Raw genomic sequence first — 27,985 nt, 5'->3', positions numbered from 1 at the left:
CTCTGCTTATACCCATTCATCCTAACTGATAACTTGGTGGTAGTCATGCTAGTGTAAAAAGCCGAACAGTCTTTACATGATATGTGGTATAGGTGTCATTTCACAGGTGGCTCTCCCTTTGATATACTATATGTTCTGCCAGTTACAGGGCTGGTATAGGTGGTGGTAGGAGGCTGCATAGGGCAGGTGCTAGAACAGGGACATTCGCAGTGGTAGGGGCCATTGGGTTGGGAAATGGGTAGAGGAGCAGCATAGGGTCTGACAAGGATATTGCAGATTTTGGCAGGTTGATGAAAAACTACTATAGATGTAGTGGGCGAAATGTCTGACAGAATGGACCTCATTTAAGGACTTGATTTTAGGAACTCATAGCCTTATGGAAGCAGCTGATTAATACATTGAAGACCAGGATAATACTGACAGACAAGTAGTGTATTCCTATCTTTTTAGGGATCAGCAGTACCAGAATTGGACATGATGACCAGGAAATCTGCTTTTGAACTAGGCCGGTGGGGTAATTACATTCAGTGAAGTCTGAAGTGAAAATGGTTAGCATGACTACCACCAAGTTATCAGTTGTTGTATACTGCCAAGACACAATATCCCGTTAAAGAGCATGCTCTACATGAGTCATGACCTCAGTGCCTGTTTCACCACACAGGCCATCTGGATTCTTCCTCCAGACACCAGTTTCTTAGAACTCCACAGCTGGTAACTAGCACTAAAAGTCCTTGGTTCTTGCCCCCCTCTGACCTCAATTTGTGTTAATTTCTTGTCTCAGCATTTCTACACCGTAACTATTCCTGCCATAACTCCCTTTTAGTTTTCCACATCTTTCATTTTCTGACCTGTCTATTTTTCGTTGTCTTCCTCCTCCCATATATCATCCAATGCGCTTAGCTTTTCGCACTTATTAACTCATGCACTTTATTTTGGCAGTAATATCTGTCTTGCATATTACTCTATCTTCCACTTTTAAGCTCAAAGGTTTTCAAATCTCATTCAGTGCAGTCCCCAACAATCAGCCCTTTCTTCTCATCCTGTCTGGTAAGTCTTCCTGAGCTGGGGTTCTGGGTGACTTTCCTGAATTCTACTCCTTTTCCTAAACCTCACCAGTCCTTTTCCTTCAACCCCCTTTCTGCTAGAAGGAGCCACTGGCTCCAAAAGCATGCAATAGTAATACCTTTTCTGTATGTCTTCTCCTGCCGCTGCTTGGTGGATAGGTTTTTCATCTATCTAATTACATTATACTACCATTAATGCTTTCATTCATCTGCTTATGTGCACTACTTCTGTGCAGCAATGGAAGAACTGTTTGTTGGGGGGTGAGAGGAAAGTAATCTGGCACCAAAGGGGGGGGAGCAAGTACTAGTAAGGAAGTATAGAGAGGTATGCACTTTCAGCAGTAGTGAAGAATTGTGATTTAACACTGCCAACTTGTGTGGGGAAGTGGTGGACACTAGTGGCAGGAGGAGTGTAGGAATGAACTAAAATATAATGGGTGTTGTGTATGTTGTGGAAAACCTTGGCAATGAAAATAAGTATTTGGTGAGATCACTCATCATGGGATACTAGGAGGTAATCGTAGCATTGGCAAATATAATATTGAATTTAAGGTCTGGGTGGTAAGTACAATGATGATCTGTGGCTGGTTTGTGTTGGCATTGGGTTTGTGGAAGGCATGGGAAGAACTGGTGTGGAAGATGGACCTGTATAATAACTGGGCAGTATATTCTGTGTTAATGCTCTGGGGAGGTTGCCTGTGTACTGTGTACTTGGATAATTTCTAATTCCTATTTAAGGTGTGGAACAACAACTAACAACCTTAATCTAGAATGAGATTTTCACTCTGCAGCAGAGTGTGCGCTGATATGAAACTTCCTGGCAGATTAAAACTGTGTGCCCGACCGAGACTCGTACTCGGGACCTTTGCCTTTCACGGGCAAGCGCTCTACCATCTAAGCTACCGAAGCACGACTCACGCCCGGTCCTCACAGCCTCACTTCTGTGCTTCGGTAGCTCAGATGGTAGAGCACTTGCCCACGAAAGGCAAAGGTCCCGAGTTCGAGTGTCAGTCGGGCACACAGTTTTAATCTGCCAGGAAGTTTCAACCTTAATCTACTTTACTTTCTCTCTTCCTTCCTTTCTGCCATTACAAAGACCACAAGTCAGCATGTTTTTTTTTAGAAATGTTGTTCACAGTTGAAAACTGGGAGGCAATACAAGGGCTTAAAATGTAAAAATAAAACAGGGAAGCTCATCGCATTTGTAGTTACAGCTAGTCAGGGGTTTAGTGCATTATGGAAAGGCAGATAATTTACATTATTATTATTGTTAACTGTTCTCTATTGCTTTCCTGAAATAACCAAAGTTCTCCCTCTTCACATCAATTTTGACTTATTCCCAAAGTAATCTTTTATCTTGTGAAAATGTCTGTAACATAAACTCCTTGCTGGCAGATAATAAGAATAAGAAGTCATCAAAATAGTAATCATACTCTTTTACTGTATGGTGGTGGTAGACTGGCACACAGAAAAAATTGCAGGAATCTTAACTTAAAATATTTATTATAATGTCAGTGGAATGCGAGATTACTGTCACGTAATGTTGGTGCAGGTGAAATTGAAGTCAATATAAAAATGAAATAGTAAAAAAGGCAGAAATAATATACCAGTTCAACCAGTACAAGGATGATAAAATACACACATCTGGCATGATGTTGCATGCCTATTTGGATGAGAGGAGTACTCTTCATTACAAGAAAAAGGTAGCATTCAACACAATGTCAAGAATGGTGCTGAAATTGTACATATTAAAGTACTTAATAAAGGAAAATTCTCTCCATATATCTGCTTACTGTAATGGCAAATAAAGCCTTCTCAGTGGCGTCATCACAAGAAAAACATTTAAATAATGATCCTAGTGGTTCTCCATGTTGGAGAAAACTTCCAGAGGAAAGGCTCAAGGCGTCGTGTATACTCCAGTGAAGGAAGAAAAAAATGAACTGTTTGTACAATGTGTAACAAGGGGTTATTTGGTGAATGTTTTCCAAAACATAAATATTAAGTGATACTGCATACATCAGAATACTGTAATGTTCTCTTCAAATAAATAATAATTATCTTTCTAAATAATAACACAGATTTCATTTTCCTTCTGTTATTTTACTGAGAAATGTTTATAGATTCTGTAGATGGTAGTAAGCCGTCTTAAATTAATTCAGTAATAGGTATATGGAAACGTTCAAATTTACAATTTTTTGAAACTTTTTGTTTGGTTTGTCGTAGTCAAGTCGAGTTAATGTATAAAAAACTATGACAATGTGAGTGACTCACAATAGACTGCATACTTTTGAGGGTAAATAGTATTTTTACGTATTTCAAATCAAGTGAAGTACCGTATGAGATAGGAGTTTAAATAAAACACAGCCTAACAATATAAATATGCGTAACATTTTTGCCACACAGCACTCAAAAATGGCTGTCTGCGAAAGAGTTAAATACATATAAACACTTGTTATGAAAACAACTAAAGTAAGTACTGTAATTTGCTGAGTCATTTATGCTTAAATGCCCGTTTCTCTCTGATAGAGCACAAGTTCATAAGTAAATGATAACATTCGTAATATTTTTACTCTTTCAAGAAGGGCAATTTCATTCTTGCATGTTACATTTCTCAGATATGTGCATCTCATTTTGTTTCCTGGAAAATGGCAAATATCTGCCTTCCTCCCTTATTTTGTTTGAATTCGCCATATGGACTTTACCCATATGCAATAGCAAATGCTTAAGCTGTTTTGGATCCTGGAATACAGACAAGTATCTCATTGTGTTATTCAATCGCATTGAAGTTGGACATGTGTGTAGAACAGTTGAGGAACAAATGCCGAAAGTGAAGCAGAATATTAAAATAAAATCTCAGTGTGGTGAGAGAGTATTTTTGACTGCTGGTAAAATACGGTATTGTAAACTGTGTGACATAAGAGTAACTGTGGATAAGTCATTTAATGTTCAGCAGCATGTGGTAACAGAGTAATCCAAATATACAACACAACAGATTGAAAACAGAAAAACACTATAGCAATAACTATGGGAATCCTGCCAGTCTTATTCACCATTCTGTGAAGAATTTTGTACAGCCTTCCTTTGTGGTGATGTTTCTTTAAACTGTTCCATCCAAAATATGGTGAATTCTTAGAAATACACAGGTGAATATCTTTCTGGTTATTCCTCATTAAGAAAAACACTGTAACAAATCAGACGAGGCTGCCAGGCAACACGGGCCCTAGTATTACTAAGCCCGTGTTGAGCTATAATTCACTTCCAGTCGGGCTGATAAGCTGCGCTGTCGCTCAGCGAGCGCGTGGTGACCGGAAGTTGTGGTTGCGATAAGTGCTACTGGGGTCCAGCTGCGCCGCAGCACAGAGCGTCATTCGCTCTGCGAACGTCGAGGAGTGCGGACGCATAGCTCTGGGTGTCTCACTGGGCATTGGCTTGCTACGTTCACTTGTGTTAATGTGCCACAGCAATGCCTCTGCGACGAGCATGGCGTCGTCGCTGGCGGAGCAGTGTACCAGTGTATCGCAGCTTGAAGGCGATTGATATTGACTTGGCTGGGCAGTTTAATAAACAGCAATCAATTGGGGGTCCAAATGTTTTTCGTGGACTGCATCTGAACTTCACTCGTGATGTTCAGGCTGTGTTTGGAGGTAGCACGTGGCTGACACTTGCAGTTGTATGGGGCAACCAAGCAGATGATGGTGGCCTTGAAGCCTTCGCTGATGCAAATATCTTGGCTTGGAAGACATGGAGTATAGCAGAGACTACAGGACTGTAGGTAACAGTTAATGAAACACACTATCAGAAGATAAATTGCACATGTCATTTATGGTAACTTTGGAAAAGATGGTTCAGATGAAAAGTATCTAATAAACTGTGAACATCTATTATAAAAACATTCTTCCTCCATTAGTAAATTGTTAATAGACCAGGAAGTGCCGTAAGCCCCATGGGTGTTAAGCATGACACTGTGCTAATCTTCATAACAAATGCTGCGCCTGTATGTGCTGAAAGCTGCCAGTTCATTATACAGTAAAATGATGCGCGTGACTTGTTTAGTTCACTTCTTACAGGGAATTGCAGAAGAGATTCATTTTAAATTCAGTAAAGTTGACAAATTTATTGGATGTGTCAAAAAGCTATTTTTGAAAACCTCTTAAAGTGCTGCAGTACTTAAAGTCTTAGACTATTTTGACAAGATGGAAGCTGCAACTATTAGTGCCAGAATGTTAGTGTTGTGAGAGCACCGTCGATGTATTCAATAGCACTGAAGCCACACTACTTGAACTAGCTCAAGAATTGGTGTCAAGTGCTGAAATTTCAGGCAAATATTTGTACTTGAAATAAAATTTTGGATTTCTTCCTTCTGCTATAACTGCTAGAGTAGTCAGAAGTGCCACTAGGGAAGCATATTGAGCAAGAGAAAAAATTGTGAATAAATTAGAAACTGAAGCTTCCTGACAGATTAAAATAGTGTGCCGGACCAAGACTTGAACTCTGGACCTTCGCCTTTTGCAGCAAGTGCTCTACCAACTGAGCTACCCAAGCACAACTCACAACCCTTCCTCACAGCTTCAATTCTGCCATTACCTCGTCTACTGCCTTCCAAACTACACAGAAGCTCTTCTGTGAAACCTGCAGGACTAGCACTCTTGGAAAAAAGGATATTGCAGAAACATGGTTTAACCACAGCCTGGGGGATGTTTCCAGAATGAGAGTTTTACTCTGCAGCAGAGTGTGCACTGATATGAAACTTCCTGGCAGATTAAAACTGTGTGCCAGACCGAGACTTGAACTCGGGATCTGTGAGGACGGGTCATGAGTCGTGCTTGGGTATGTCAGTTGGTAGAGCACTTTGCCTGCGAAAGGCAAAGGTCCTGAGTTTGAGTCTCGGTCTGGCACATAGTTTTAATCTGCCGGGAAGTTTCACATCAGTGCACACTCCGCTGCAGAGTGAAAATCTCATTCTGAAATTAGAAACTGTTTATAGTGAAGTGGGAAGAGAAGTGTCAAAGAAAAATGGAAAGGTTATTACAAAAAAAAAAGGGCAAAGGTCTCATGCACTATGTACCTTTGTCATTTTGTTGGATCATAACTTCTCTCTTAATCCTTTAGATTAGATTCAAAGGGTATCGTCCATTTTAAATACTAAATCTTTTGTAATTTAAAATTCTCTCAGCATATTCGTAGTAAATTGCAATCCAGAGCTCATAAATTGAAGTAAAAATGAGAGTAAACAAAAACACTCATCATAGGCTAACTGTGTTGTCATAATTTTAATAAAAATCATACTAAAACATTAAATTTTATTGTTTAGCTTGCTTCTCATGTGCATTTTATTCTTATATAAACAGTTCATTATCTCTTACTGATTTATTTCACAACAGAAATTTTGTCTCCTCTAATATTTTAGGCCAAATATTTTATGTCTTTGTTTACCTTTTTGAAAATTTTTGCCACAACAGCATATTTTTTGTGCATATTATGGTGAGTTTTAAATCATAAAAATCCTAGCCGAAGTCATGAAGAAGGAACTAACAGTTCTAAAAGCTAGGGTAATTTTTCTACTTTCATGAGCTGCTCAGAAACAAATTTTGCACAGCCTAGTGAATTTTCTTTTTCTCATTACCCTTTTGACTGCTGGACAGTGCTATATACAGCCGCCTGTGTAGTGGAGGTAAAAGTAAACTTTGTCAGTCTAGTTTAGTAGAGCATGCAAATCGTAACTGAGACGACACAGCTTGTGTGCACTGTTCAGTCTGTCAACATGCCCCTAAGAACCCTTTTGAGCCTAGACCTTACGTACATTCAGTTCATTGTCCGTAATATGGAAGATCTGCATTGTAGTGGTCACTAGCAGTGAATACCAGCTACTTACCTGTTATGAAATCAGAATACAACTGTCTCAAGAATCAGTGCTGAGAATGTTGCACACCAGTTGTCAACTGTGTGACATATTTACTACAACATGTTTTGGGACTATGTTATACCATTGTAAAGTGCTGTAAAATAAAGAAAAATGAAAATGTTGCAAATATGTCATCCATTAGACAACAGTTGTATAACATTTTCGGTACTGAATACCACCTAGAGTTGACCACGGCCTACATATAAATTATTACACTTAGATACCCCAAGGAGAATGCAGCCACCCAGACGGCAAGTGAAGGTACGTAACAAACCATGCGACCATCCCAACGTGATGAATTTGGCCATTAGGCATTCATTCATTCATCCAATACAAACAATAGTACCCCCCCCCTCCCTCCCCCCCGAAGCAATGTGTTGTGCAAATGTGAGCAATAGTATCAGCTTCTCATCAACAGGAGCTTCTCATCAACAGGTATTGTATTGGTCTGACAATTTGTGATGTTCGCCAGCTTTATTTCTTTGTTGATAGTCTTCGGTGTTGATGTATACTGTTATGCTGTCTGAAAAATGGGGTGGTGGAAGTTCAACACTGACTACTGTAAATGATTAGCTGACATTTGTATAATTGTGTTTCACACTTCTTTACTTTCACTGTTCACCGCCCCTCACCCCCCCCCCCCCCCTCCCTCGCCACTCCCAGTATTACACAATTATATGGCTAGTTCACTATTGGTAAATGTTGGTAAGCCTCATTAATAGGTTGCAGGCAACATCAGCATACTGCTACTGTTTGCTGTTGAACATCTAAGAGTAGTAAAAACCTAACCAAACAGTTCACAGTTCTTACAGAATAATACGGTATGTGCGACACTATTTTTCAAATAAATTAATCAGACATTATTAATTGTTCTAACACAGGGCCTATTTGTGTTCCACTTGTTCAACTGTTAAGTTGATGCATTGTTGTTAATCTAACTAATACATATTTCATGTCTGAAAAATCAGCTGTGGACTGACTGTATCAGAACCATAAATTTGTCCTTTATATATCCTCACAATAACAGGCACTGAAACTATACATTGTTCAATGTTTAAGTTACAGAAATTAGAATAAAAGCATAACTCATTCAATTAACGGAATACATCGAAAAATTCCTTCTTTTTGACAGTTTCTTTTACCACAGTTTAGGCCGAATTATTTGTTTAAATAGTGAAATTAACAGATAGTTGTACAAACAATATTTTTGACAAACCTGGTAATTATTTTGGAATGAATTAATGGCTGGCTTTGCTAATGTTTTTGAATAGAGCCAATTAAATACTTTAAGAATTCTAGTAGTTCTTCCAAATGCTTATAATCAGTACAGCATTTTTATTTGTTGATAAGTCAACAATAGAAGATAAGTCACCAAACAATTACTGATTTCACCCTTTAATCTGCAGCAAAAGATATTAACTAGGAATGGTCAAAATAAATTTGTAAATTAATTACATACACAAAACTAAGCACAAATACAAACGTAATTGTTGGGTTCAAATTAATGATATGGTTATAATAGAGGGAAACATTCCACGTAGGAAAAATATATCTAAAAACAAAGATGATGTGACTTACCAAATGAAAGTGCTGGCAGGTCGACAGATACACGAACAAACACAAACATACACACAAAATTCAAGCTTTTGCAACAAACTGTTGCCTCATCAGGAAAGAGGGAAGGAGAGGGAAAGACGAAAGGATGTGGGTTTTAAGGGAGAGGGTAAGGAGTCATTCCAATACCGGGAGCGGAAAGACTTACCTTAGGGGGAAAAAAGGACGAGTATACACTCGCTCGCGCGCGCGCGCGCGCGCGCACACACACACACACACACACACACACACACACACACACACACACACATATACAGACACAAGCAGACATATTTGGTCTTTAAACATGTCTGCTTATGTCTGTATATGTGTGGATGGATATGTGTGTGTATGCGCGAGTGTATACCAGTCCTTTTTTCCCCCTAAGGTAAGTCTTTCCGCTCCTGGGATTGGAATGACTCCTTACCCTCTCCCTTAAAACCCACATCCTTTCGTCTTTCCTTCTCCTTCCCTCTTTCCTGATGAGGCAACAGTTTGTTGCAAAAGCTTGAATTTTGTGTGTATGTTTGTGTTTGTTTGTGTGTCTGTCGACCTGCCAGCACTTTCATTTGGTAAGTCACATCATCTTTGTTTTTAGCTAAACTAAGCACAAAATTAGACATGGTTCTATATTCCTTAAGACTGAGGGCCAATCTTTTTCTTTTATGGAAGTGCAATTTATACTTGTGCATGTTAATGGTAATTAGGCAAAAAATGAAAAGAAAATTAATTTAAGAAGGCAAATGGCAAAACAAGAGAGGAAGTAAAGAGATCCCAGCTTGCATTGTCACAAATTGATCATTGTTGTAGAAGAGTTTGGAGGCAACAAAGTACAAATTCATAAGCACGCAGTCTCAGAATACAGCAGGAAGTTGGTTCATTTGTGTTTTTGGCTGGTAGCATGTATGGATGCCAGGCATCTCTCATTGTTATTAAGCGTAATTTGAGGGCTGTACCATATCGAAATAGGATCTTTAAATCTATTGTCCAATCCTATAGTCAACATTTAATTTGTTTATTTGTTTGCTGTCCATATAACAGTTTTTGGACCATGTCATAGATTCATTCTAGTTCACATATATACAAAGGTTTAGTTAAAATTCACAAGTGCACACATTGGTAGCTACAGAGGTCAAAAATTATCATTTTTTGTTGTTGCAAAAACAAACTGTTGCTGTGTACACTGTTTTACAGAGAGACTTCACTGTTTGAAATATAAATCCATACATTGATACATTGTGTGAAGATCAGAAATTATTATTTTTGTGTTGCAAAAACAAACTTATGCTATGTATACTGTTTTACAAAAGCAAATTATGACTTGAAATCTTCTACTGAATTGCAGCATTTTCTCTATTACTTAATGCTTAAGTTTATTATTTAAGGTGTTTAAAATAGTTTTCTTGAAGTCAGATGGAAGTCTGTTATAAAAGATGGTTCCTGTTGTATGTGAACTACAGTACCCCCCCCCCCCCTTTTTTTTTTTTAGTTGAAATTCTGTGAAAATTTTCTCTTCCCCATGTTTTGTACCGGTGTACATTACTGTTTGTTATATTCTGGATTTTGTTTCACAAACATTATTGCCTGCAGGATGTACGTAGAGTAGATGGTTAGTATTTTATATTTTCTGAAAATTTCTCTCCAAGGCTCTCTCCTGTTTACCTTAGCTACCACTCTTACTGCCTTTTTTTTAGTCTGAAGAGCCTGACTGTAAAGACAGCTAGTGCCCGACACCAAAGCCCAGTATCATACTGAAGATCTCAGTGTATCACTCCAAAGTATATTTGTCAAGCTATTGTGGCCGAGAAAGGCTGAGACCTTTTCCAGTAGATACAGATTTTGTTGCATATATGATCTATATGTTCGTTCCATGACAGGTATTCAACAATTATATCCAAAAATTTGTGTCATTAAGGACCAATGGAGGTGTAAATAGAGATCTGTTTGTGTTCTGACTATAGCTAAGCATAAATTGTATAGTTACTGTCTTCTCTTTATTTACAAGTAGCTTATTTGCAGTAAGATAACTTGGCAGAAAATAATTGATTTCACTTCTGTTTGTGGTAGTATGATATCGCAGCACCAGCTGACAAAATATGTGTCATCAGCATAGCTTCCAACCTTGCAGTTTTGGGATTCAATTAAATTGTCAATGTACACAAGAAATAGAAAAGCCCCAATATACTTCCTTGGGGCACACCACATTGAAGTATCATGTGGGTTGATTTGGTTGTTACCAACTGTTCGTTCCTTTTATAAGTTGGCTTGACACTATTTCCTTTCTTCCGAATAGATCAGTAGTTGTAAGGCTACCCCTCTCATCCCAGATGTTTCTAATTTAGGCAGTTGAGTTGTAAGATTTACAGGATCAAAAGCTTTACTCATATCCAGGGAGGTGCCTGTTACCTTGTCTCCTTCATCTATCTTGTTTAATATTACATGTATAAAAATTGCTACTGGTGTTAAAGTATTACATGCTGATTAACTGCTGTGCTCTTATAAATGAAGGCTATAAGAACCCAAATCAGGTGAAATATGTTTGATAAACTTTAGAAAATGAAGTATCCCAAATGAAAATGTCCAAATATTGTTAGGAGATTTTAATGCTAAAGTAGAAAAAGGAACACATTTTGCAAAATCATCTGAGACTGCTGAATACACAAGAGAACCAACAGAAATGGTGAAAGATTGATCAGTTTGTGCAAAACTTTTAAGTTAAAAGTTGATGTCATATTACACAAAGCTCCCAAGGAAACAAACTTGGAGCTCACCAAATCCAAATTTAGGGTAGTTCCAAACTGATCATGTTGAGATTTCAAGTAGAAATAGTAAAAAAAATAATGAAAGTTCAGTTGAAGAAAGAAGCAGATATGATATTCAAACAGACCATTACTCAGTGACAAGGAATATAAAATTTACTTTCAATGTCAGACTAGGAGCCAGAAAAATAAAAGAAATGTGAGAAATTATGAAACAACAAATCTTCCAGAAACAAATTAACACACTAACTTTTGCATGTGTAACAATGGATATTTCACTGCCAAGCCACAGTGTTGGGCACAAGACTGCTGTGACCAGTGATGGCCCCATGGCAGTCAACATGTTACACAACTCAGAAACTAGTGATTGCTGCTGCCAAGGAAACAGCTCCATTGCAGAATCGCAGACGGTGGAATTAAGACTGTGAAGACACCTTAGAGGGAAGGTTGACAGTGTGGAAAATATAATGTTCTACAAAGGAAGAAGCTGATTATTTGAAACTGATTAACCAAAGAAAGAAAATGATGAAAATTTTGAGAACTGCTATGGGAAATTCTGAATAGTCTTCTACATGATGGTGCAGACTTTCAGAAAAACAGCACAAGAAAATTTTATAAAAAATTCAAAACTTAAAGAAGTATCAACCACCAAGTTTGTTTAAAAATAGAATACGGCAAACTAGATGTTAATTACAAAGAAAACTGTGAATTAACTGAGTACTTAAAGTAGCTCCTCACTTGTGAGAAATCAGTGATATCTTTTGACCAAGAATGCCCTGGAAATGTTTTTCCAATTTCAAAACCTCCAGATAAAAACTGAAATTCAGAATATAATTAAGAACTAAAAAATAAGACTTCTGGAGAAGATTAAATTGTCACAGAAATTTGGAAAAATGCAAGTGATGAAATGATTGAAAAAAACTTGAAAAAAATGGGAAGAAATTTGGGAAACTGAGAAAATCCAATAAGAATGGAAATTCACTCTCATACATTTTTTTACACAAGAAAGGGTAAAAACGAGGTGTTAACAACTATAGAGGAGTCTCTTTAGGGCTGTTACATGCAAAATCCCATCCAGGACCCTCAAAATTTATTGGACAGGGCTGGATCTGTGTAGAACAGAGTATGAATTTGAAATTGGTCATTAAGAAGTGTAATCTAAGAAGCTAAAATCTTGTCATAACTTTTGTAAATGCCCAGAAAGCCAGTGACTCCATAGAAAAAGAAACAGTCTTCAATATACTAGAAAAAATTGACACAGGTGAAAGAATTTTGACAATAATTAAAGAAACATTCACAGAAACAAAGTCCAAAATAAAATTCCATGAGGAAATTTTGGACTGTTTGAAATCAAAAGTGGTTTAAGACAACGTGATAGCCTCTCCCCAATGGTCGTCAACTGTGTTTTGGAAAAGATAACAGAATTGAATCTTTACATAAAGGAAAAAGCATCCAAGAAATCATGGGATATAAAAACTCAAGTATCAGATTAAACTGTTGTGGCATTATTTTCTAAAACATTGATACAGCAACTGAACAAATCAGCCTGTTGAAAGAGATGGTAGAAAAGGCTGAATTACAATTATATATATAAGATGGACTTCATAGCCAACATAAAAATGCTCCAAAATTCCAATGTGCAGGATATGGTGGAACTTAGGGAGATAATACTGACAAGCAATCTACATAAAGAAGCAAACAAAAATAGAGCTCATAAAATAGAAATGGTTTGTCAGTGAAGAAATTTACAATGAAAAATACACTCCTAGCTAAAAACAAAATGCTAACACAACAATGATGTTACAAAAAATGGAGTGCCTTTATGCAGCTGAATGTTTAGTCCTGAACAAAAAGGTAGAAATTCAAGAGTTGGAGGAAAAGGAATGGAAGATCCTGTGCAAAATATTCAGCACAAGAAAAGTTGGGAATACATGGATGAAATCTACACCCAAACTGAAAAACTGCTCTCGGGAAAAGTAGAATTTCATTTCATGCTCTCTTGGTTTGAATGAATTTTGAGAGAAATCCCAGAACATAAATCAGTTTGTTTTAGGTAAGTGAAAAGAAAGTAATATTATAAAAACAATATCCATCCTGGATTTTCCAGTGTTTGACATTACAAAAACAGAAATTTTCAGCCAGCTTATCAAAAGATGTAGTAGTTTGGGGTCCTCTCAGGAAAATGTCAGAAAGTACATCATTGTATCAACAGAAGAAAAGAAGATGGCGAATGAAGAAATACTGAAAAGACCAGAAATCAGAAAATATGTTGAAATCGGGAGTAAGTTATTCATATACTGCAAAAAACTGAATAGAGATTATGATCACTGTAGGCAATTACATTTTAAATCATAAATGCAAGTGTATGTCAAACAATATGATTTCATTTCATTACTTTTTACAAATCATTGAGTCCACCTGGTTAAAATTAACTGCATAAATTCTTAATTTGTAGTCATTATTGGGTATGCAGTTCAATAAAGTAAAACATTAAGTAATTGGCAACTGAAAATGGTGCCTAAAATAAATTTTGGACAGAGAATTATGTAGAGTAATTGACTATTATAGGTACAAATGAAGAGGCCAAATAGAGGACAATGAAACAAGCAAAATAATTCTAATAAATAGATCAAGAAACCCATGGTTTCCTTGGTGTGATGTATTATGAGTGAGTACATTAACACCTTATAGCAGAATCCCCGAGGATCCAGGCTGCAAGTATACACTTGAGGACAAAGACATTACAACAGGTGTTTACGTGGGCTACTGATTAATAATTTTAAGAATAAAAAATACGATGGAAATTTGCTGATGCAGCACAAGAGACGCAACAACAGTGCATTCACTTTGGAGCAGGTGTGTCAGCTAATTTACACACAGCGATGCATGTTCCAGTCAGTCGGGCTTATGATATTTTGTATACATGAAAAATCTGTAATATTTAGTATTGGATTACTAGATGATAGTTCAAGCCTTGAAGCTATTTACCTCCTCGTCTTCTTTGAAAACAGTGTTCCAGCTTGCACTGCTTAAATTTCTTCCTTCTCTGAAGTATTACAGGTAATGGTAATGTGGATAGACAGATCAGATGAAGTAAGGAACTAGTGATTCTGTACCATAAGAATTAATATATTTCACATTATTAATGAACTAAAACAAAAAGCCATATCCTCTCTCTATCATGTTGCGGATCGTCAATGGTCGAACCTGGGACTCCAGATGGCCGCACTGAAGCCGGGACCCTCCACACCGTATATTGTCAGGAGGCCGAGCAAGTTCAATAGCGTCAAGGGGCAGTGTAGAGTGATACAGTGGTGTTTGGAAGTATTCCTTTATTCAGTTAGTTTACAGAAGCATATGTTGGTGTGCCGCCCTGCGAGTCCGGCTGTCTCAGCACTCCTGGACTGCCAACACTGCTGCTGCGGTCATCAAAGCTACCCGATGATGGAAATCAGCCATGCTCGCCCAGTCGCCACCCTCAGAGGCGTAGCAACAGGTGCCACTCTACTGCTCGCGATTCCGGAGACTGATACAGTCCCTGGTCCCCGCCACCCTCTGCCCCATTTGGCCTGCTCTGTCTGACCATGGGACAAAGGTGGTTGTACTGGTCACCTGTGGCCCTCGGCCTCTGCTGCTCCCAATACAGGACCAGACTGGACTGGACTCGAACCCGCACCCACACCCTCCTGGACGCAGTGCCGCAACTTGCCACTAGTGATGCTTGCCAGATGGCAACACCCGCTGCCGTCCCTAATGCTGTTACAGCACTGCTGTGCCTCCCGCAGTGTATGCCTCGCCTGGACCCCGGTACTCCAGGTGGGAAGCAAACGTGGCCCGTCCTGGACCCGCTGCGGACTGCGGTCACTGCCCTCCTTCAGGCAGACCATGCAATCTCCAAGTACCCAGCTGCCATTCCGTCCTGCCCTGGTGTTGTGTCCCTGGAGGCAGAATACATTAAGTACATAGAAACGAATTACACGTTTACACAAAATATTGACTACGTCGCTACCAGACTGGCCCCTGTAAGTGTAGTCCAGCGCAGGTCCGACCTGACTCTCAACTGACCTGGCACACCCCTCAAGCTAAAAGTGCCTGACTATTTACACTGCATTTCCCCTCGCTTCTGACATAGTGTCAGAGGGAGACAGAAACTATGGCAGGGGTAAATTCCCATACATCAGCCATTTACACATGGCCACTCCCGGCTCTGGCCTGTTGCCTCGCCTCATACATCGCAATAACTTAAAGCAACACTTCAGTTCCCTACCTCGCTGCTGCTGCTTCACTCCAAAAAAATCGTACATGCAATACGCCGCTGCAACTCCGCGCCGTGTTTACTCTGCCTGGCCTACTGGCTACTGACACACACTGCTAGCGGCTCCAGACTTCATCACTCAACCACGCCTTTACTGAATTTTAACAAAATTCCCCTTTCCTATGACGAAGACTAATACTAGCGCAGTGCACCTCCCTCCTTTCAACAAGATTCGTCCCAAATCAAAATATAACAGCCGTGGCTGCATAAACATACCTTGTTCACGAAACTTAAATGCTACAGACTGAAACTAACAAGTACATAAAAAAATTAACGCTACCCCTATACACTGTTTACACTGGTTGCCCATCCCGTAGGCAATTGATGTGTTGGCACCTCCTCTACTGTTGCACGTTTCCACACTCTCCACAAAGGTACACTCAAGAAAAATAGAAAAGTGGCACACCCTGTGGCTGAAATGCTCACTGTCTTTATTCTGTTGGTGCAATGCTGTTGTAACGTTCGAATGTGTTCCAATACATTATTAACCATGATTGATCCTTCTTGTGCGTTAATAAAGGAATGCAAAGTTTCCAAAAACTCTGGATTAAACGTGGAGTTTAAATATGTCAGATTTTGTATTGGTAATATGTCCAGAACCCCTTCCCACTACAGATCACTACAACGTCGTATGACATCCTCAGAAATTCCCAATAGTTCACTGTGCCCCTATCAAATTACATGAATGGGGGGGGGGGGGGGGGGGGGGAATATACCCCTTGATACAGAAACACAAAATGTAAACATGCCATACAATATTACACATATAATAATTCACTGTTTCTATGGCTACAATGCATACGGAACATTGTCCCTCCGCCGCGACCTCCTCCTTCTGTTTGTTTTGCCTAGCCTCTGCAATTGGATCACTTCCTTGTAATTGAGGTAATTCATCCAGCATTCCTTTAAAAGACTTTACTCTACGTACGTTGATAATGGATGTTTTTGTTGGCAGCTGCACTTTAACATTTACAGGAGAATTCATCTCCATGATCTGGTATGGTCCGTGGTACTTCATCAAGAATTTTTTCGCCTTTCCCTTAGGTGTATATGGATTCGTGATCAGTACCCATTGACCTACCCTGTACTGTGGTAAAGGTCCTAATTGCGTATTCTGTTCTTCTAGCCTTTCCAGCACTTTCGTATTGGCCTTCTGTACCCTCTTCCAGACTTCCCGTATTGTCCGTGCAAATTTCCTCACTGTGTTCCCTTTATCTCCCGATTTCAGACATAGAACATCAAATGGTGATGGCATCTTTCTTCCATAGACCACCTCGAACGGTGACATTCCAACCCCCGAATGTATTTTGGTTTTATAACTCGATACCACATATGGAAGATAACCATCCCAGTTATCATGGTTTCCATTCACATAATAACTTAGAATTTTTGAAATTGTCTTATGTACTCGCTCCGTTCTCCCATTCGCCTGCAGATGAAATGGACTGGTCCATAATTTTTTAATTCTCAATAAGCGACGCAACTGTGTCATTAATTTGGACATGAAGTTCGTTCCCTGATCCTTAATTATGGTATCAGGCATGCCAAACTTCAATAACCAGTTATTGACTAAAGCTTGTGCTACCGTACTTGCCTGTTGGTCTGGTATTGTGACCATGGCTAGAAACGGCAAAAAGTGATCAATTATGGTTAAAACGTAACGATTCCCTGCTGTTGTTTTGTTATATGGCCCGCAGATATCTATCCCGATAAACTCGAAATTTTTCGAAGCCTCTGGTAACCGTTGCAGTGGAATCCGTGCATGCATCACATCCGCAATCCGTGCAGTCTCCAAGTTCCCGGCTGCCATTCCATCCTGCCCTGGTGTTGTGTCCCCGGAGGCGGAATACAGTCCGATTAAGTACATAGAAACAAATTACACGTTTACACAAAATATTTACAACATCGCTACCAGACTGGCCCGTATAAGTGTAGACCAGCGCAGGTCCGACCCGACTATCAACTGACCTGGCGCACCCCTCAAGCTAAAAGTGCCTGACTATTTGCACTGCATTTTCCCTCGCTTCTGACATAGTGTCAGAGAGAGACAGAAACTATGGCAGAGGTAAATTCCCATATGTCAGCCATTTACATATGGCCACTCCTGGCCCTGGCCTACTGCTTCGCCTCATACATCGCAATAACTTAAAGCAATGCTGCAGTTCCCTGCCTCGCTATTGCTTCACTCCAAACAAATCGTACGTGGAATACGCCGCTGCAGCTCCGTGCCATGTTTACTCTACCTGGCCTACTGGCTGCCGACTATTACCACACAGTGCCAGCGGCCCCAGACTTCATCACCCAACTGCGCCTTTACTGAATTTTAACAGAATTCCCCTTTCCTACAACTAAGACTAATATTAGTGCAGCAGTGTACAGGGAAAGACAGTTTAAAGTCAATGAAACATCCGAGCAGGGTTTTTACAGACATAAGAAAATTAATTTTCATCATCTTTTACTGCTAGCTCCGCAGGCTTGATTGTTATGGGAATACTACTTTTTAATCTTTGCCATAAACTGCTTAGATGAATGAATTCATGAGAATTGACAGGAAAAAAAATAAAACATGTACCTGTTTAGATAAACCAGCATAAGTTCCAATACAATGGCCATCTTTCAAGTGAAAGATTAGCAGGGCTGGAATACACCACAGCTATGAAATAGCCTCTCACAAAAAATTCAATGGATTCAAGGTGGGAGACCTGGGCACGATGGTATTGGTGAACCATGACCATACACTTATTGTTAAAGATTCATGATACATATTCCTGAATAGCCGTATACACCATATGCATCCTTTCAACATGAGGAATGTCATTCAAAAATGCAGCATAAACATATGAAAAGTAAGTCTTTTGTAGGATAAATCCAGACAACAGGTTCCCCTGCCTAAAGAATATTTCAAGCACTTCAAAAATACTGAACCAATCACTCACAAGACAGATTTTAACATTCCAAATATCACACATACCAGATGTCACAAAGAAAAATAAACAATCGGAAAGAGTGACATGAGGCATTTCACAAACTTAACAATCCTCCATCAAAACTTGCAATCAATAAAAAATAAAATATAACTGTTAGAAATTGAGCTCCAATCTTTGAACTGCAGAGTAGTTTGTGTTATTGAGCAGTGGTGTAGAGAGACAGAAATCCAACATGCAGTGTTATTATCTTATGAAAGGGCAAAGGGGTGGAGTATCGTGCATTTATATCAGAAAAGGAACACAATTCAAATCAATACATAACCTCAGTACAGCAAGTGAAGACAAACGCTTTGAAATATCAGCTATTGAATTAGCAGGGCTTGATATCACCAAGAAATTATTCATTTTATGTGTGTGTAGATCTTTCTGTGGTAGTGTGGACACTTCTTCCAATAAATTAGCAGAAGTTCTAGATAAAGTCTCAAGTACAAAAGTCAACGTTAATTCTGTGTGGGGACATTAACATCAACACTAATATCATAAATGAATCCAGATGCACCCTCATAAATATGCTTCAAAGTTTTGGCATGTCCCGGTTGGTCAATAGTGAAGCAAGGGTTACTACAATGACTGCATCAGTAATTGACCACGTGGCCACAAATATGTACAGGGAAAAATGTGTTGTAGCTGTAAAAGCTCTCGGACTATCAGACCAAATAACAAAAATAAAATCAGGCAATGAGTAATTTCCTAAACTACAAGCCTACAGACGACATCTATCAGAAATCAAAATAAAAGATTTTTCAAAGGAACTAGTAAAACAAAGCTGGGATGAAGTGTGTAAGGAAAACAATGTGAGTATGAAATTCTCTAAAATGCTCCACATTATTTAAATTGAACTTTGAAAAGGCATTTACAAAAGTATGTATGTCTGTATCATCTCACAAAAGCAGATGGCTAACAGCAGATATTAAGATGTCCTCCCAAACATTTAATTACCTTGGTTCCATGAAAAAGAGTCACAATGATCCAGAATTCTTAAAGTTCTATCTGAGATACAAAAAGATCTTTCAAAAGGTGCTGAGTGCTCCAAAAAAGATCATTTAATGACAAAATAATATTTAATGCAGAGAATAAAAGCAAATCAGTTATGAAACAGGGAGAGGCAAACAAACCCAGAATAACATACTGCTAAGGGAGGGGGATAAGGTAATAAATGATCCACAACACTTAGTAAACTATGTAAATGAGCATTTTTCAAGTATTGCAGAGAAGTTACAGCAAAAATTCCCCTAAACAAATAATGTATCGCCTGTAAATAATGATGCACTAAATACAATGATGTTACTTCCAACCACAGAGAATGAAGTCAGTAAAACTGTTCAAAAACTATAAAATAAAAAGTCAGTAGGCTTAGATGAAGTACCAATGTGTGTACTGAAACAATGCATAGAGATTATACAAGGACCCTTAACAAATGAATCCTTCACATCAGGGACATTTCCAGAGCAGTTCAAACAGGCAAGACTTGTACCTTTGCTGAAGAAAGGTAACACAGAAGACATAGAAAATTACTGTCCCATTTCCCTGCTGTCACTATTATCAAAAATAATAGAAGCAATTATGAAAGACAGATTAATAAATTACCTGAATAAATACAATCTTTTAAGCGAATCACAGTTTGGTTCCCGAAGTGGCAAAAATACGGAGTCAGCTGTAGTAAAATTCACAAAGGTTGTACTTGATGCTCTTGACAAAGATGAGTGTGTCATAGGCATATTTTTGGATCTTTCTAAGGCCTTCGATACAATTGAGTACAAGTTTCTATTAAATAAATTAGAACCATTAGGAATAAGAGGGGTAGCTAATGACTGGTTTTGATCATACCTAGCAGATAGGGTACAAAGAGTAGAGATAACACATACTTCAAATAGGTCTAAACATTTAGTAAAACACTTAATACATAATATAGGGGTACCGCAAGGTAGCATATTAGGACCAGTAGTATTATTGATATGCATCAGTGACTTTCCCAATAGTATTACTCATGGTGAAAAAATTCTCTTCGCTGATGACAGCAATATTATAGTCACTGAGGAAACGAGAACTCCTTGCAGAGAAAGCAAATGAAGCTCTCAAGGAAGTTCATGATTCGTCAATAAGCAATAAAGTGACATTGAATATAAGGAAAACTAATGCGATGAATTTCAGTTTGAAGACAGAAAATTACAACGTTAAATTAAATGTAGATGGCACCTCTATAGGCTGTGTAACAAGTGCAAAATTTCTAGGAGTGAATAGTGATTCTCAGTTGAAGTGGTGTGAATGCGCAAAGGTACTTGCAAACAGAATGTCTTCAGCATGTTATACCCTTAGACTCCTGTCAACAATATGTAACATACAGTGTCTTTTAGCTACATACTAATATATGTACACTCAGTTCTCAGCTACGGCAGTCTTTTTTGGGGAACAAATGCACAAAATATGAAAACAATTTTCAAACTCCAGAAAAGATCCATAAGAATCATAACCAAAAATGGTAGTCGAGCTCACTGTAAAGATCTGTTCAAAACACTGGGGATTTTAACTGCTCCTTGTCAATACATTTACCTGTCAGTTGTACACATCGAAAATAACATAGGTAATTTCTGAACACCCAGTTCTGCCCATCACCATGGAACAAGATCTAGACTCAACTTGCATTTGCCAAGAAAAAATAAACATAAAACTCAAAACAGCATTTTCTACCAAGGAATAAAACTGTACAATAAATTACCAAAAGAGATTAAAGAAATAGCAAAAATTACACTTATTTAAAAAGGCAGATAGAAAGTGTCTGTTATGCAATACATTTTATACGTTGAAGGATTACTTAGAGTAAGTGTGTGGTAAAAAATGTTACACAAATAAATAATAATATTTGTTATAAAACATCCAACATTCCACATAACACCTTCACACTGTGTTTTTCCATCTTTTTTCTTTTCTAGAAAATCTTACCCCCAAGCTATGCATTGCACAGTACTAACACCTCTTCCTCATTCTGCACGCAACTTCTGACTCATTATAGAGGGATGCTGACTCAGTTTTCCAGGATAGCAAATGGGAAGATGTGATTCAGAAAATGGCCCAGAGATCACCAGTGTGTGTGTGTGTGTGTGTGTGTGTGTGTGTGTGTGTGTGTGTGTAGTGTTATGAAACAATGTGTGTATAGTGTGTGCAGTGACTGATAGTGAGATACAAGTGAACAGTGTGGCATTACATTATTTAAGAAAGTATTGTATGCCAGGAGTAAATCTAATGAGTGTCTAACTAGAAGCTTATTTTAAATTGGTCTAAACTTGTAAATACTTTGACTTGTCCTATATCCTTGTAAAGAGAGATCTACAGACGAATAAAGCTACTACCTCTGCTACTACTATTACAACTACAACTACGACGACAACAACAACAACAACTACTACTACTACTGCTACTGCTATCACTATTACAACTACATTGACAACAACCACAACAACAACAACAACAACTACTACTACTACTACTACTACTACTACATAGCATTAGACATCAACAGTGTTGTAAAATTGGCATGACTGCAGTAATGCATATATACTGTATCAATGAAACAGTTGGTTTTGAAGCCTATGTTTGTTAAGATTATTTGCTTGGTTTGATTGTCCTCTACTTGCCTCTTTCCTTTGAACCTACATTAGCAAACACTCTGTATATGAGCCCTACTGCAAATTAGATATTTTTCATGTTTATTTGCACGTGTTAATCTATAACATGGTAGTAAATAACAGGTATTTCTGCTTACATTGATGACTTGACAACTGTTGTCAAGTCACCAAAGTAAAGGTTCCAAAAGTGAATTCACAGAATCCAGATAATGCAAGTATTGATACATCTGATTGTCTGTACATGGAATACATAAAGGTCTGAAGATGGCATTATTGAGATTCTGAAACTGGTTGTCATTAAATAACTTCTCAAAACATACAGCTGTTTAGTGATTCTCCTTGGTAAATATTTGACTGGCCACTGTTCCTACTACACAATGGATCAACAGAGGATAAATTAATCTATGGGTATTGGAGTGCATGACATGGCAAAGTTAAGAAACGTGTTTATCCAAATTATAATTTTTTGAAAACATGAACATATATGTGATTTTCTTTAGTTCTAAGTAAAACTTGGTTCCCGTGTTAAGCTTGGCCTTTAACCTTCTTATTATATATTCTGTTTCTTCCTGCTGCCCCTTTTCTCCAAAACGTGCTTAACTATTCCCCTGACAAAATGGGAAGTTCTTAAAAAATTATAAGGAGCTAGCAGCATGTTAAGTACCAGACTGCTTTCCCAGTGGCTCAATTTTCAAATTGTCATCAAATAATTTCTTTCAATTTTTCCTACAAGGCTTATTCTGTCTTACTTTGCATAATAGCTCCCTGATAAATTTGAGTAGTTTTCCAATAATTCATATGTATCTACTTGCACAGACAGGCAAGTTCTTCCCATTCCCTCTGATTGTAGGCTTTGTAAATCCATTTTTCCCCCCTGTGGTGATGTCTCCTTCCTGCAACTTCTTAATCACATCATATAAATCTCTCAGTTCTATCATTCCATCAGTATCAACCACTTCACTTGTTTCACATTCTTGTTTAGTTTCCATTAACATTTGATCTTAATGCACTTTTTTTCAGAGTTTCAAATTCACTTTACCCATCAACTTCACCTGTTTCCATCATGAAAAGTGCACATGCCTCATCAACATTTTTATCATCATTAAATAAATAAACTACAGCATCAGTAACTAATGCTTCATTACAACTCTCTAAAGCATTACCACATAAATCACCAACACCAAACTCAATAACAGTCACATAATCAACATCTTTTATGTGTAAAATCGTGTAATTTTTACCTGAAGTCAGCATTCACCATTGTTGATGCTGGTGTCATCCCTAATGTTGCTATTCAGCCAGAATAATTTTATTTCCAAGAAAAGCTTGTTTTCATCTACAGCTAATGGTTTAAACAACTATTGGCATTGACTGGATGCTGATCTTAATTTCAGATACTTGATTCTTAATCTAAATTAATCAGTCACTCATTTCACTAAAGCATCCAATATTAAATTTAAAGCATTCACTTTGATTTCACAGCTATTTAGAGGGCCTAAATGGATTTCATTCTCTGAAGACTTCCAGTTACTGGTGTCTTAGTTAACATGATTTCCATTTGATTTATTCATATCTAAATTCTCACTGAAATTATTACAAGTCTCAAAAACAAAATGCTACATATGACAGCACACTTTTCACCATTCAGCTTGATCTTTTAGAGTCCTGATGCTTCCCATATGATACATGAAGCAGCAGTGTTGCTGTTTCTGTTACTGCCACAATGGGGCTGATTGTGAAACTGAAGCACACACGTTACCTGTTGCCTGATATGAACTGCTGCTGTCTGGTGGCATCGAGCGGTTATGCTGGTGGTTTACCAAAGCCGAACTTACTGTGGCTTCAGCTGTTCTCATGGTTTTCTGATGTCACTTCAAAAATGGTATAAGCTTCATAACCGACCTCTTGGAATTCCTGTCTTCTGCATACCATTCAGACTTACCTCATTGCATAAATCACAATTACCAGCTTGTCTGAGTTTATCAGACAAATCCCAGATAGGCCCCCATATTGTGAAGTTCTGTTGCCTTTCTAGTAATGAAAACTTTTGGAATAGGTTAAGTTCAACAAAATCTAAACTAGTTTATTACACACTTTGTTCAGCTGCAATATGTGCTACCCTTGTGGTCACTAAAAACAGAATATCATGTTCTTTGCTTTGCTAAGCCCATCCTGCACCTACTATGTGATGTCACATCTGCCTAGTACACAAGATGCAGTCGCTAGTCTGCAACAAAATTAAGTAAATCTGTTACGACATTTTAAACTATTTGTTACATTTACAAGAAAGCCATGCCTTCTGTCAGCAAAAGATTGACTAAAACTGTCATTTGACACCAGTGAAGCACCTCACAGACCAACAATCACATAGTAGACTCCTCAGAGAAAGTGATGTAAGATAGAAAAAAATAAACCTAGCACATACAAATTCTATGAATACAAAAAGACAAAGTATCATAATTGCAATCTCTTTTTACTATGTGAAACAGGTCAGGAGTACAGTTATAGTAAACTTTTGTAGTGAAAGTTAGAGAAACATGCTGATTTACATTATTTTATTTTCAACAAAGAAATATTTAGATGATTGTTTCAAGCTACTTATGGAACTGTGTGCAAGAGGTTCTAAAGTGGACTCCACATAAACACACCAGACAAAAAAAATTAGGTAACCTTCCTCCTCCACCCAGAGACAACACTCCAATACCACATAATACTGTCTATATGTCTTCATCTACATCTACATACATCTCTACTCCGCAAGCCAACGTATGGTGTGTGGTGGAAGGTATTTCTGGTACCTCTAATCTGATCCTGGCTTCCCTGTTATGTTCACAAATGGTGTTTGGGAAGAAGTTTTAATTTCTTGGATTTTATCATTGTCATTTTGAAAGACACATTTGGGAGGAAGTAATATGTTGCCCAACTTTTCCGGGATGTGCCCTTCTCAGAATTTAAGTAGTAAACTTCTCCATGATGCTCAATGCCTCTCTTGGAGTGTCTGCCACTAGAGTCTATTGAACATTTCTGGAAGACTCTCATGCTGACTAAATAATCCCGAGACAAAACACGCTCATTGGATCTTGTCTCTCTCTTCTATTAATCCAACCTGGTGAAGGTCCCTGAAATAAGTAGTTTGGGCTTTTAATAATTCTCACATCAAGCATAATTTCACATAAGTTATTCAGTGTAGACCTTATGGAATTTCTATGAGTCACTGAGTGTTTGGACATATAATAGTTAACACTTGTTGGACAGTGGTGGACTTTGGATAACTTTGGTAGTTTACTAGAACTACTTGGTAGTTAACATGGTATACTTCCCTTTTCAATAAATTTGAGAAATATCGGTTATAATTCAATCACCAAAATGAATTAATAAATTTTATGTATTTTAAGTCTGAAGACAAGTGAGTTGAGAACATTATTTAAATTTTATCACGTCATATTTCAATCCTGCCTGCATTCTGTATAATTTATGAGGATTAACAGGGTAATGTGACAGATGCTTAGTTGACCCCTAGACAATAAATGAGACAGAGAATTTAAAATGAACAATGCATCCAGAAGCCTTCAATACAAAGCAACATTTGTGTTAAGAATTTATCATATTGTCGTAACCATTTACAGTGTTCCGAAGTGATCGGTGTGCCCGTTTAAATGGATGGCTAATATTTTGTACAATGAGCTTATTTTTTCCCTCATGCCATGTTACCCCAGAATATGATGCCATAAGATAGTAATGAATTAAATATAGGAAAAGTTAAGTCAGTTGTTTGGAACTTTATCTTCTAAATCTGTTATTATCTACAATGAAAAAATGGCAGCACTTAGATAATGTTTAAGATGATCTGGATGATCTGTAACATGTGACTTGCAGCCGAGGTTCTTCTCAGTATATAACCTAAGAATTTAAAATATTCTGTTCTATTTATTGATTTACCCTCATGCATTATTTCTAATGGTGTGGTCGAGCCTCGGGCAATATTGAATTGCTGCATGTAGTGTCATGTTATCCAAGTTCAGTGACAGTCTATCTGCAGAGAACCATTTTTCAAGATAATTTTATTTATATTTACAGATTTTGAAGTTTCTCCATTAGCATTAGTTGTAATACTTGCATCATCAGCTAAGAGAACTATTTCTACCTCTCTGTTAGATCTTTTATATATAGCAAGAACAAGAGTGGAAGAAAACCAGTTACCAGCAAAATCTCTGATACTGTAATATGTTAGCTTCTGTATGAGAATACTATGAATTGCACAATCAGATACTTTTGGTAAGTCACAGAGAATATCAGTCAGCAGTATTTTATCATTTATATTTTTTGTAATCTGATGTGTGACTTGGAAAAAAAAAAGTGTTTTGTTCAGTGATCATTCAGAAGTCTACTTATATGATAAGTATCTTATTTTGAAATAGTCATGTTACAGTTCTTGTGCATATAATGTCCGCCCCGACAGCTGAGTGGTCAGCGCGACGGAATGCCATGCTAAGGGGCCTGGGTTTGATTCTTGGCTGGGTCGGAGATTTTCTTCACTCAGGGACTGGGTGTTCTATTGTCTTCATCATCGCCATCTCGTCCCCATTGATGCACAGGTTGCCGAAGTGGCATCAATTCTAAAGACTTGCACCAGGTGACCGTCTACCCAAAGGCAGGCCCTGGCACACGACATTTCGTTTTTGTGGACATAATAATTTCCATTACCTTAAACTGTCCATTCAAATCCTCAGAGACATCCCATGAAGTGATGTTTAAAAATGGTGGCTATTCGACTTCTATCGTTCATTATATGGCTGTTATCTTTATTAGCAAAGTCCTCATATTCCTTAGCAGATTTTCCAATTTATCTTTTAGTTATTGCTTATATATTTATTTTTATTGCCTGAATTAGTGATTTCAGACATTATACAGAAGTTTTTTATCTCACAGCACATCATGAACTCTTCCTTAACTTCACTGTTTGCCCTGTCAATTATGTATAGTTTTCTTTTCCTTACTTGTGATAGTTTTGATTTTGCAATCCAATGTGTTTTTGATTTCTTAAGAATGCTGTCCTCCTATGAACCATAGACCTTTCTGAGGTGGAGTGGTTTGCGTGTTTCAGTGATATAGACAGTGGTGTCATAGGTGCAACATCAAAGGAGGGAGAGATCAGACCAGCCTAGGGTTCCTGAAGAGGGGCAGCAGCCTTTTCAGTAGTCACAGGAGCAACAGTCTGGATGATTGATCTGTTCTTGCAGCATTGGCCAGTGTGACTTTGCTGTGCTGGTACTGTAAACAGTGATAGGAAGGGCAACCTATAGCCATTATTTTACCATAGCACATGCAGCTGTACAGTATTGTTAAATGGTGATTGCATCCTCTTGGGTAAAATATTCCAGAGCTAAAATGTCACCCCCTCAAATCTACAGGCAGGGACTACTCAGAGTGTGTCATCATCAGGAAAAACAAAACTTGAATTCTACAGGTCAGAGCATGGAATGTTAGGTCCCTTAATCATGAAGCTATGTTAGAGAACATAAAAAGGGAAATGGATCTGTTGAAATTAGATATAGTAGGAATTAGTGAAATTCTGTGGCAGGAAGAACAGGGCTTCTGGTCAGGTGAGTATTGGGTTATAAAGAAATCAAATACACTTAATTCAAGATTAAGACTTATTGATTAACAACCTAAGAATGCAGGTAAGCTATTATAAACAATATATTTAATGCATTATCTTAACAAAGGTAGACATGAAGCCAA

At 37.9% G+C, this 27,985-nt stretch overlaps 1 protein-coding gene across 13 annotated transcripts in view; it reads left to right on the top strand.

Moving 5' to 3' along the window:
* The window catches only part of LOC124616783 (FK506-binding protein 5), a 215,240-nt gene that overhangs the window by 19,692 nt on the left and 167,563 nt on the right, over nt 1-27,985 (top strand). The window lies entirely within an intron of this gene.

This window comes from Schistocerca americana, chromosome 5, assembly GCF_021461395.2.
Source record: "Schistocerca americana isolate TAMUIC-IGC-003095 chromosome 5, iqSchAmer2.1, whole genome shotgun sequence".
NCBI lineage: Eukaryota > Metazoa > Arthropoda > Insecta > Orthoptera > Acrididae > Schistocerca > Schistocerca americana.
The sequence above is the reverse complement of the archived record's forward strand: the minus strand, read 5'-3'. Positions and strand labels throughout refer to the sequence as shown.